Here is a 12,516-nt window from a genome sequence, read left to right on the forward strand (position 1 = left end):
AGGGACTTAAGTGGATTGCAGCATCTGACAGATCAGTCCCAAGTACACTTCAAATTAACATTAAACATTTATAGATACTTTAAGCACCTAAAAGTTTCTTGCTGGCGAGAACCAGTGAGTTGAAGAATGTCGCCAATTTAAGATGCAGGTCAGCAGGTCTGAGGACTTTGCTGTATAAATTGAAGTAAATGCCCACACACGTATTTGCCCTCAGGTTCTTGGACATCAAAGCTGCTCCTAGTATCAAGACAATAAACCTAGTAAATAACTGTAAAAAGCTTTTTACCGGCCGCCCACGGTTGTGCCAATAAATACCGGCCTAATGTATTATAAATTGATGAAAATTGCCTTAAAATCCAACCATAGGTGGTATGGTGGTTAAAGAGCGTTGAACTCTAAATAATTCAACAGTCGATCGATATTATCATCAATTCTAATCTGTTTTGCACTCTCCTAATCTCCGCTTAGATTTTAATGCCTCCCGACACCTTGAACGCATCATAGGTGCAATGAGGAAGTCTGCAAGGTGTTCAAGATCGGCCAGCTTAATTGTCTGCAATCTTCCAATGCATTTTGTTAACCAGTAAAGAATCACTCAGTCACCTGTCTTGCATGATTAACAAGGGGGCCCCTCCTATGTTTTCGCAGTCTGTACTGCAATATCATATTATTCTGTGCGTCTCCAAATTGTGCCTCCCTATTAACTTTTTAACATATTATAATACAAATTCAGTTAAATAGTACATAAACAACGAAAAAACTTGTTTGTTGATAGAAAATGTGTTTGTTTTCAATAGATTTTAAATTGCAATACGCCATTGGACATCGTTTTGAAAGACCTTCGAGATGTCACATGACCCAAAAACGAACGGCCATTTTGTCTTACCAGTGACGTAAGCAAGATTTAAAAAAGTAAACAAACGTCAAAAGATAGTATTTTATCTCCTATTTAATGTTGCTTTTGAATTTAGAAATAATTACAATTTGTTAAAAAGTTACAGGTAGGGGGGACAATTTCGAGCCACATGGTACTTTCAACCAACAGCGACGTTTGTCTTGGGAATGTTCATGTTATCATTAGGTAACTGCCATTGTGAGCTAATGAGTTGAAACAATTTCTTGCTTATGTTAAAAGGTCGAATATCAACTTGTCCGGGAGATATCGATACGACTGATCTAAGTAGCATTCATGAATACCGTAACTGATAAACCAGTTGTAGAAACATCCGTTATAAGGTTGCATAAAGTAATGTATTGTTCATCCTGCTACTAGAGGTATCCAGACTCAATGGTTTTGAGAGTTGATAATTAACTTGACACGAAGATTAGTATCAGACGTATAAATCAGTGAATGTAAGAAGTTGAAAATGCTTGAATTGATGTCTAAATTATGCGAGAAATTCCCTGAAATGCAATCGCTAGATGTTATACAATGTCAAATGTGAATATAACATTTGTGTCAATACTCAAAAGGAAATTATTGTTCCCCAAAGATAGATGTACTCCACAAGCTGAAAAGAAGCTGTTTAATTTCTCTTATAGCCCTTCTGGAGCATTAAAAATACTTTTTGATTACCATGTAAACCTGCTTTTCCAAATGGGAAGAATGAGGCTGATCTAACAAGTTTTGGGGTAAAACAATATTGAAGATGAAAGTAAATTTTAAAATCTATTATTTCCTAAAAGAACGAGAGAGAAACTTCATTTTTGAGTGTAATAATTTCCTATGAAACCCCTTCCATATGTGATCATGAATACTGCTGAACCATACAAGCTGCATGAACGTGCTGGTCACGACGTTCAGTCTTCAGTATTGGTCCAGAAATCTTACTTATGATTGAATTTAATATGAAAGTTACAACAGGAGAAATCTAGATGATTCGTGTATTTTTTGAAGTTATTCTTTTAAAAACCCGAAATATCTCAAAATTTGTCTATAATCCAAACTGTGATAACTAAATAACCTGTCCAGAAATTATGAGTAATTTTATAGGTTTCTTGTCACTCTTTAAGGTTTGAAAATTTTGCGCATAGTTGCACCTATACCTAAATTTAAAAGAAGAATTTTTTCGGAACTTGAAGGTTAAACAGAAATTAGCTTTCCTAAAAAGGTGTTCCGCTGTAACGCACAGAGCTTGATTTTTTAAAATAAAAACTCTATATATTTTCATATTTTTAGATTCGCCTAATGATTTTGCTGCAGTTGCTCCTATCCTTACAATCAAGAGTTTAACCTTAGGATTAAATAAGCAATTAAATTATCTTCCTACGAAGGAATTTTTTTAAACGCAATGCCCAGCATACTTTAACATTGTATCCCCCTAGAGCCTCTAACAATTTTAAGTATAGCAGCCCCTATTCCTAAATTTAAAGGTCTTGCTGAAGCTCGGGAATACATAGAAGTTTGGTCTCCTTTAATATAATTCGTATTATTCAATTTTTCATGTCATAAAATTCCGTGTTTTCACATAAATTACTTAATTATGTTTATTATCCCAATAACGCCCAAACCAAGTGCTGAGTTAGTTGAATTTCCCCATGCAATCAAATATTGATAAGATTTCATTGTTTCACTCTACTTGCGTGTTGAAAACGTCTTTAAAATTCTCACAAAAAGTATATCATTAAAGTGAATTATCCTAATAATAGGAAGTTATAGTTATTAATATATCCTCTTTAAGATAAATACACACCTTAACACTACACCGACTATTAATTACAATTGCCATGAAGACATGTTACTTCAGTTCTTGTGGATGTTGCAATAAAAGAAAGAGATGTGGAAGTATGCATAGATTTTATCATTCCCGATAGAGCTTCGCTTAGACCACCCTGCAAATGGTTCTTCCGAGAGAATCTGAGAATCAAAAAACTGAAACATGTTCCAAATTAAGAATGCACTTTTTTATGTTTCTTCGTATCCGATTGTGGCTTTACAATGATTTCCTTAAATTCCAAGAAATGTGAGCCCGTTCTTTATCAGAATTCATCATGTGACGTTAACTGCACTGGCTTTTGTGGAGAATTTAGGAATTGTCCTATAAAAACATCCATAAAAGCGCTATGGATAGGTAATGGGAAACAGAACACGAATGGAATTTAATATTGGTGGTTTATGATTTCCACCTCGGCGTGTAATAGTAATAGGGATATATCTCTAAGAAAGGCCCGCAAAATTAGCTACTGTATGTAGGCGGTGAAGCTCGAAATTTCCTTTGAGTATAGCATCATCAATAGAACTTAGAAAGTCAGAACGTTCGTTATTGAGAAATACGGAGTGAAGGCAATTAGCTGTAACGAATTTCACATTCTGGAAAAGGGTATTTGTTTTATATACAGGGTAATTCAAATTCGTTGCTCATCATTGGGATTTCGAAAACCATAAAACGTCCGAGGTAGCTTAAATTGGTGCAAAGTTGCGCATTGCTAAGCATTGTTAAATGCCGTTTTAAAATTTGGAAAATTCAGATTGTTTCTGAAAGAAATCTAAAAAAAAGAACGGAATTTCCACAAATAGCTTTAAATTTTTTTATTCAGTTATGTGAAGAGATTTTTTAAAGAATTTCACTTCCTCGAAGGCTCTTTTGCTCTATTATAAAATGGTGTCAATAGATTTTAAGTAAAACGTTTTGGTATTTGAGAATCATCGTCAACATCATTTTTTAAATAAGACCCCGAATTTTTTATTACATTTTTGGAAAGTCTTTGATCTTCTGAATTAAATGATGTGTCACACCAGTAGTAAAAATAAACATAATAATGCAAAATATATTTTTAATAAGTAAAATAATGAATCATTAATCAGACATGAGTGTTATTATGATTATCTTCGGAAATAATCGAAATTTTTCCAATTTTAGAAGGTATATAAGAAAGCTCAAAATTAAGCAACTTTGTCCCAATATAAGTGATCTCGTATCTTTTATCGTTTTTGAGATTCTAAAGGCAAGCAGCGAATTTAAATTATCCTATACAGTGTGAGTTTTAAATGGCAGATCAGCAAAGCGCACTTTCCCCAACGTCAACATCATATTTCCATATTCACGTTGGGGGAACATTGTCGAAAGAACTAAATGAATAAATATTTAAGTATGAACACCTTGTAAAAACTTTACTTTCTTTTTTTAGCTTAGTGTTCATTTCAAAGGTACTAGTATAATTATTGTTTGATTGTAAAAAAATCGTTGTCAAGTGCAATTTCAAAACTCCTGCTTCGAAACATCTTGTATTACAAATTCAAATTTGTACCGTGTGTTATCTTGTAGCGATTGAGAATATAAAAAAATGGAAAATAAAGAAATTAACTCTTCACTTCAACACATTAATAACCCTGTCAATTTTTTAAACATAATTATAACATGTATTATTTTTTCCATAATCCCTGAAAGTCGCCCTGCACATATTGCAGAGCTGATCTGTCATTTAAAACTCACCCGGTATATAAATGTGTTCATTTATTTCTCAGGTGCTGTCCGCAGCTCATTCAAATTGCAAATTTTATTATTTATGCACAAACTCTAGCACAAAATTTTCCCTGAAATTCATTGGCGTAGATACTTTATTTGAACTAATACATTTTTTACGTTCCCTCCCTCTGATACGAGAGTTTTATATTGTCTCATTAAATTCGTCCTCTTTTGATCACCGTTTATTAATCATTCAAGCTGTAAATTGTACGATTTACATATGCACATTTATGAACGATATTTAGGAGATGATTCATCCTGAAATTTATTGGCGCAGAATATTTATTTGAATTGTTTCAATTTTTTGCCTCTTTTTCCATTTCAAAAGACCTTTTTTGTGTCATTAATTGCATCCTTTTTATGTCACAATGTGGTATTGACTCACATTAAAAATTTTAGTGTTTTTATGCGACATTTAAGGTTACATTGAACTAGAAATTAATGACAAAACTTTTAAATATAGGGTCCTTTTTCTCTACTTTAAGGTTTTGTAGGGTAATTCAATGCCCTTCCTTCCCAACTGATAGCCACTCATTTAAATCGAAAAAAAAAATTACTATTCATGCAGTGACAATACCTAGGAGAAATTCAGGTATTTTATTTCTAAATAACAATTTTAACTACATTACGAGATATTGACAAACTTTTTATAGCCATAAACTTTTATCGCGATTAAATTTTTTTAGTGTCTACGAGTCATTCATTTCACCGAGGTATTACAACCTCGCAGAATTTTGTTCATGAACTTATCCCACAGATATAACTCGTTTGTTAAAAATTCTAGATAATTCTAGACCAACATGCATTCACACAGTGTTGATCGGAAAAAGCACTCGTGCAGTGCGTGCACTCCTGCTTTTTTCCTCCCAACTTGCAGTAATACATCTTCTCTGAAAAATACTAGCTGAAATCAATTGATGTCTATTTGAATTACTACGATATTTTGAAGCTTCTTTTACTTGAAAACATACTTACCTAACTTAGATGTACCTCACTCAAGAAAATAGTATCGGGGACCTACATAAATATACCTATCGCGATTTACAGTTACGTTGTACCTTTGGGTATCTTGACTTCAAACAACTTATGTCACTGAAGATGTTTATGAGTCTATCGACTACCGTTAAGTTTAAATGCTTTGAGACGGAATAAGTGCCCATTAATACATGCCTGATATTTAATGATCATTAACTTGTCATAATTCTCGCATTTTCTTGTTGCCATCAATTACCACGTACTTAAACGACATATCTAACGCATCTATTTGTTTTCAGGTGAGTTCACAGTTCCTGGCTAATATTTGTAAGTACTCTCTTGTACCTAAGGCTCCGTTAAACAACAGCATAAAAATTAATTCCAGCAGTACCTACGTAATTGTTTATCGTTCCCTGACCTTAGCCGTGACCAAGAAAACAGTTTCGCATCGTATACCCACCCATAGAAAGTACCATTTAACGTAGCAGTTGTTACTCTATGAGATTTTATACGTACGAAGTAAAGATAGAATTAAAAGTACTCTTCCTATTCCCCTTAGGCCGTTCACACACGAAGAGAGTTTTTGAACCTCTACGTTTGTTAGGTACTGTCACCATTCGCGGAAGTATCAAGTGGTGACACTGACCAAATAATGGGACTAGTTCGCAGGAACTTCAGCGTAAATGTCGGATAACCTTTTGTTTATGCATGACGAGGTATTGTTTGTGTACTTATTTCATGTATGTTTGTGTGTTTCTAAAGGGTTTTCCCACTTTTATTATACAATGAACAGTCGATGGAATCATACCGTGCGTTTAAAAAAAAGTCCGGTCAGTAAGTTTTGAAATGGTCGGACATCGAGCCTGTATATCTTTGATATGTTTTACGTAATCTCGAATATAAACCAACAAAACCTAACCTCACTTTTGATTTAAATTTTTACTTGCAGTCAAGAAAAAATGAAACATAAATAAATTTAATTAATACTTATTTACTTACCCCATTTACAACAAATGGTAAAAAGACAGAGTTGAATTTTGCAGGCCCATTTTTCATTTACGCACTCTCCATTTCGAAAATAAGAGTAAAAACGTAGCGAAGGATCGCCCCGCGTCGGATACCTCGATGTAACCCTCGCCGTCACCCTCGCGAAGAATTGAACATCGCCGTTTATCGTAGTTCATTTGTCTCGTTTCTTAGGAACAGAGAGGTAGTCAAAATAGTTGATTCAGATAGTTATGGTGACTCGTCAAATACTTTGATGCGGTTATTATTATTAATTGTGCTTTGTTTCTGTGAAGTTTGATCTGGTCTCTCAAGTAACACCACATATTTCGTTTATCTACCCTCAAAGTACATTGAGTCATTCCATCGGACCGAGCATATGGGGTACCGCTGATTAAACGCAATGTGCAGTCTTGCGGTATGTATGGAACGGGCGGTTGTGAGAACCGATCACAGAGCAAGTTTCCAGCACCTCGCCGCTGTAAAACAAAATATTTTATGCCTCATTTTACGGCGATGCGAGGTGCGATGCTCAGTGAACAACTTCAGTTTGTTTACACTCATATGATTCTGTTGTTTTGATTTACCATCGCCGTAGGGCCAGGTGAACATCGAGATGCCCAGCGAGGAGCAATGCTTAATTATGTTTTTACGCTAAGAGTCAACCATAAAAGCTTTTTGACTGAATGTAAACATCATTTTTAGCACTTAGAAAACTATAACCGATCACCACACAAATCCGTAAAGCCTTGAAAAAGACTAGTTTTAAGAAAGCCCAACGAATAATAAAGGTAAACAACGTAGTATTTAAGTGATGTTAGGTTTATTTGTTTATGTTCGAAGTAACATAAAACATATCAGGCACATACGGGCTCTGTGGCAAATAATTCCAAAGCCTACTTGACCTAAATTTTTGTAAAGCGTCCGGTATAATTTATTATACAATGAAGAACCTAAAAGCTTCCTGACAATTGGTGAATGCGGTTAACTTTACAGTGAACGCCCTCTATCGAGTGCCCATTGATTTATTGCGATATAAAGAGAGAAAATAACCGTCCAAGCGCCATCTACTGCAACGCGCCACTACCTAAGTCTACAAAGTTCGCATTCAAGTTAGTCACAAGCCCTGAAAATAAAATTTCTCCGGTGGGTTAGTTCAAAATTCAGAAATTCAAATCACTATGAGTTCTTTTCTCGAAACATTCTGTCCCCAAAGAGAAAACTAAATCAACCTCTGTTGCAACAGGTTAGTTGCGCATAAGCCTTATCATAGATGGTTCGGTGGCAACGTCTGATGGCGGAACTAGTTTTTCTTGCAGCTTGTAGAATTTCCTGCTGATCACGGCTGTGTCACCAATTTGAGGCTCTTATGTAAATACCAAGATTTATGGGGCTAATTACAAACCAATCTAGAACAAACTAAACGAAAAAATTGACTGATGCAATCCTAATTGTGTGGGGAAAAATTCTTCACGGAGAAACCCCGAATTTATTTCTGAACTTCTTTATCCAGCTGATGCTTAATTCTAACCGCAACTACTCATGAAGACTTTATCCCTATAAAGAAAAGGCACAATTGCACAGAAAAAAATCTTGAATCTCGAGTCCGATAGCGAACTTCAATCCCGATATGGCTTTACGAATGGACATTGGTCAAGAACTTTGCGTGACTTCGTCGTTGCTCTTTTAAAGGATGTTTTATTGCGGAAATTGTCTTCTAATTACGCAACAACTCGAGATAAGGTTTTTGTACCAACTGTAGATCCACGACTGTTTAATTTTACCGCTGAGGACGGAGCAAAAGGAGTTTCTTACCATTATTAGTTGATTAACATGAGCAGCAGTTGTGTTAGAGCATGAAATATGCGAAGGTATTCCTATGAGCCATCTAATTAAATACTGAACTTTATTACTGGGATCTTGATATTTCCTTTTAAGTTGAACGGTGGTAATTTCTGTTTAACTAAATGGTTATACATGCGACTTGAAAGTATGTAAGATTCGCAACAGTTGTTTGCGTACTTCCTTGTTTGCGGACAGTTTACATATGTAAAATATGTAAATATTTGTAATTTATTTGGTTGGGAATTTTCGAAAATCTTAGCGAGCGCGTTTAAATAACTTCTGAAGGAAAAGAAGGATTGTACTGAGTACCTTCGCTCATTTTAAACAACCTTTATAAGCAGTTATCTGGAGAAAATGTGCGCAGGTGAGGTATTAATGAAATATCATCAATCTCGTCGAACGCTGACATAGAAACGGTAATCGATTACGGCACCGATCAACGATTAAGATATAGTAGAAGAGGGTACCGTCATAGTTTGATGCGCAAAGTGCATGCTTCTCTATGTTTAACCCGTTAGGCAAACCTAGATAGTTTCAGGTTTTCTTCAGTAATAACAGAGAAAGAGGGATTAAGTCAGCAATCAGCGTTTACAACTTGATGAGCTGCAATATTCATTTATACAGAATATTTAGATTAGATATAGGTTTAACGGGGAGATCAAAGACCTGCATGCGTAAATGATAGCAGTTATTGTTAGAGAATTACTGAGATTCTCAGATTTGTCTTAAGCGCTAAACCTAGAATTATTGCACTGCAAGAATAATTGAACATGAAAACCATTTTTCTGCTGGAAATCTCCAACTTTGTAGTAAAACGAGACGGAATGTTTTTTGGTGCGAAGAAAATTTTAGACAAACAGACAAGGGGGTGTACACGTCCCAAAGTCTCGAGACAGTTCCAGCGAATACACAATCTTCAAGATTCTCCCAATCTCTCTTCACCTGGGTAGATTTCGTTAATTAAGTCTTGAAAATTAAAGTACCCGTAAGAATCATCCGTCTTACTCTTCTATATACAATTGCCTTAAGAAATTTGCATTAATATCAAAATATTTTCCTAAAGGCGCTAAAATCCCTAATCGAGATCATTCTTTCACCGCTAATCACGTGTAATATTAGACTTAATCTTAGCAACACCCTCCAGTAATTTTCTTCACGTTTTAACTAGCACTTACCTGCCTTGCATGTTATTATCGTAATTAGATTTCTCCTGTCGGAAGTTCCATCAGAAATGATCTTTTTTGTGGAAATTGATTTTTTGCCGTTTCGGTTTCATGTATCGAGTTGCAAGATTATTTTAAGAAAAAACTAACTACTCTTAACTGAAAGCATACGTCAGGAAGTATTAAAGATGAGCAATAATTAGGTACTGAAAAAAGTAAGAACCTACTAATTACACAAAGTTTTTGTGATTTGAAGTGTACGTTGATTTGTGACGGAGATAGAAAAAGTTTTAGTCATTAGTTACTTATTCGTCATTATTAAAATATTATATTTTTCCTAGATTTTATGACAAAACTGCACTTAAAGGCACAAAAACCTTAAGAACCGCCTAGAAGAGGCCTTTCAGGGGAGAATTAGTCAGTTGCGCGTTCCGGCAGATGGCGTTCGCAAGGCTGTTTCTCAGTCCATACCTGCGCAATTCTTCCACTGTCACTCGGAAGATAAAATACCCTGAAAAGATAATCGTAACCTCGAAAACTTTAAAATATACTGAAAAAGTTCCAAATTGATCTAAAGGAATCTTCTAACGAAATCAGTCAATTGTGTATTTTGACTAACTACCTGAGCTTCCATTCCTACAATGATTTAAGTAACATTGGAAATGTGACATCCAGCTTAGAAATTTGTCGCATTCTTGTAACATCGAAAACCTACTCCAAATCCTTCAAAATAACCTTGAAATTCTTAGGAAATCTTCTGCGGAAATTAGACAGCTCTGCATTTCTGCAGATGACTCTCAGGAGCCGGTTGTTGTTTCCTATACAATAACTCAGCTCATTGGGCATTCGAGAGAGTACACCCACTGATATTCCAATTCATGAAATGGGGAAAAAATGCAAAAACCCAAAAATCCTAATCCGTAGCGCGTTCCGGTAGATGGAGTTCTAAATTTAATGTGATTCAGTTGATACTCTATTGATGGAGCCACTGGAATCAGGTTATAAACATTTTTTTTTTTCGCCACTCATCAGGAATTTTTGCATTCCGTAAAGTTTAAACTATTTAAGACAAAAAAAAACTACGAAATGTGAAATTCGTCTTCATTTTTTGTTAAGTGACTTCACCGATATTTTGCTAAGACAAAATAGCTAAAAATCAACGGCCACTTCAACGTTTTATTGCAATTCAAATTGCACCTTAACAAGATTTCAGGGCCCTGAGATAAAAAAATCACCATCTCAATTAATACCTTGTAGGGCAAATTATAACATGATTCCCATTACAAGGTGTTATTGTGCTGCAAGAGTTGCTAATTAGTCCGTGCTGGTCGCAATTTCACTAATTACCTTGTTGGCACTGCTTGGTAACCATATATTGTGCTCTCGCATGTAATAAAGACAGTCCCGTGACAAATTTAGCCAAATTAAATTATCCAGTAAAAGACTTTTTGATTGCTCCCGTTTTTGCTGTTAAAGTTTGTTCGCGCCGTGGAAGTTGTCTGGTCATTATTTATCAAAGGGTTTGTTACTAAATGGGAGTCACTGTAATGCAATTTAAGCAATTTTTCCGGTTAAACATCTCCAAGAGCTCTAATGTTTCCTGTGTAAACAGACCTGGAGCGTAGCACAATATCTTCGCTAATAACTCTCTATTTTGCTGTCCCTATTTGCAGAACGAAATGATTTCCTGCTGGGACCGCTCCTTCGGCTCTAAAATTGATAAGATTGAATTTTTCCTTGGAAAACGTGTCGCTAGACTTGGTTTCTTTTTTACATCGAGTAACTGGATATTTCAACTCGTTTAGAGGCGTTTATTGAACGACCCCACGGGATCGATATCCGGTTTGTGCAGCCCTATAAATAATTTCGCGTTCCTGAGAAAAGAGACAAATGAAACAAATTTTTCATATCAATTGGCACATCCGTTTTCGATCACTTTGGACTTTTAATGATTGTCGTCTGCAACGCACTCGCAATGAAAATGCCTTTAAACCCCAATTAAACGTTGCACACGCGATTATACAACGTAGTAGCTACCAGGCTCCTTAATAATTATTATTTATTGGGTATTACATCTCCTTATTAGAACGGCTGGTAAGCAGCTTGAAAGCTGAGAAAGTTCTAGTGTGTTATTAATGGTGGCTGTATTAATCGTTAACGACGCGAACAGTGGCAAAAAAGTGCGAATCAATAGATTGATCAAACGTTACACCGATGAATGACGTGACAGTAATTGGAGTATGATGCCGAGAATGTTAAAGGGAGACGTGTCGCTCATTCTTCAATGAGAATTCCATTGCCGCTTGTAACGCGATGTCGAAGAAAATTGCGAGGATCAGGCAAAAAGGCGGTTTTACTCCAATTCCCTTTCGTCTAAAGTAGAGGAAAAAAGCGCCCACTCCCTTGAGGTCAAACCTCGTTCGATCGCCATGTCGCACACCGCTGGTTTATTGAGCATCGACTTGAGAAACTTATAAAATTATGAGTTGTGAATGTGAAATTACGAGTTTTCCATTTCGGTCGAAAACTCTTGTATAATCATTGACAGCGACTCTTCCAGTAAACTGGTATGAGTTTTTTCTGCCAGTTTCCCATACGAGCAATTTAGCGGGTCTTCAAAAAATACGGTGCCTCTGATTTTTAAAAAATCAACTTTAAAACTTCTTTTGCCTTCAAGCGCTGAAGTTCTCATAAAGTCAGTGCTGCTCTAGATTTACTCGACAGTTTTTAAAGTATGAAAAAAATGCAACTTTTCTACCTTACTCCCTGTCTTAAAAAAGTATTTCGTGCGCCTATGACTTTTTAAAAATTGACATGAAAATCCCAAGTTTGTAAAAATCTTCACCATTCTTTTTAAGGCATTGCAGTAGGTAGTTTTTGAAAATTAGCTTACATATTTTAAAAGAAGGAGAGACATTTCAAGACTACTAAAAGCACCCTCAACTTTCACTCTTTCCCGACGGGGGGTAGATTGACGGTCGACGAACTCGCATACTCGGTCATAGTTGGTCTCTTATACTTGTCATTTTTTAAATTACAGAGCACTTGGCCGTTGACTAAAT

General features: G+C 35.6%; 1 protein-coding gene across 2 annotated transcripts in view; it reads left to right on the forward strand.

Moving 5' to 3' along the window:
- The window catches only part of LOC136340380 (uncharacterized), a 32,425-nt gene that overhangs the window by 14,378 nt on the left and 5,531 nt on the right, over window positions 1-12,516 (forward strand). Inside the window, exon 1 of one of the 2 annotated variants that reach the window (XM_066284429.1) lies at window positions 5,745-5,768. The exons of the other annotated variant lie outside the window; for it this stretch is intronic. The gene's annotated coding sequence lies outside the window, so the exon portion shown is untranslated. Of the gene's footprint in view, window positions 1-5,744; window positions 5,769-12,516 lie in introns of those variants that run through there. 2 annotated transcript variants of the gene reach the window in all.

This window comes from Euwallacea fornicatus, chromosome 7, assembly GCF_040115645.1.
Source record: "Euwallacea fornicatus isolate EFF26 chromosome 7, ASM4011564v1, whole genome shotgun sequence".
Taxonomy (NCBI): Eukaryota; Metazoa; Arthropoda; class Insecta; order Coleoptera; family Curculionidae; genus Euwallacea; species Euwallacea fornicatus.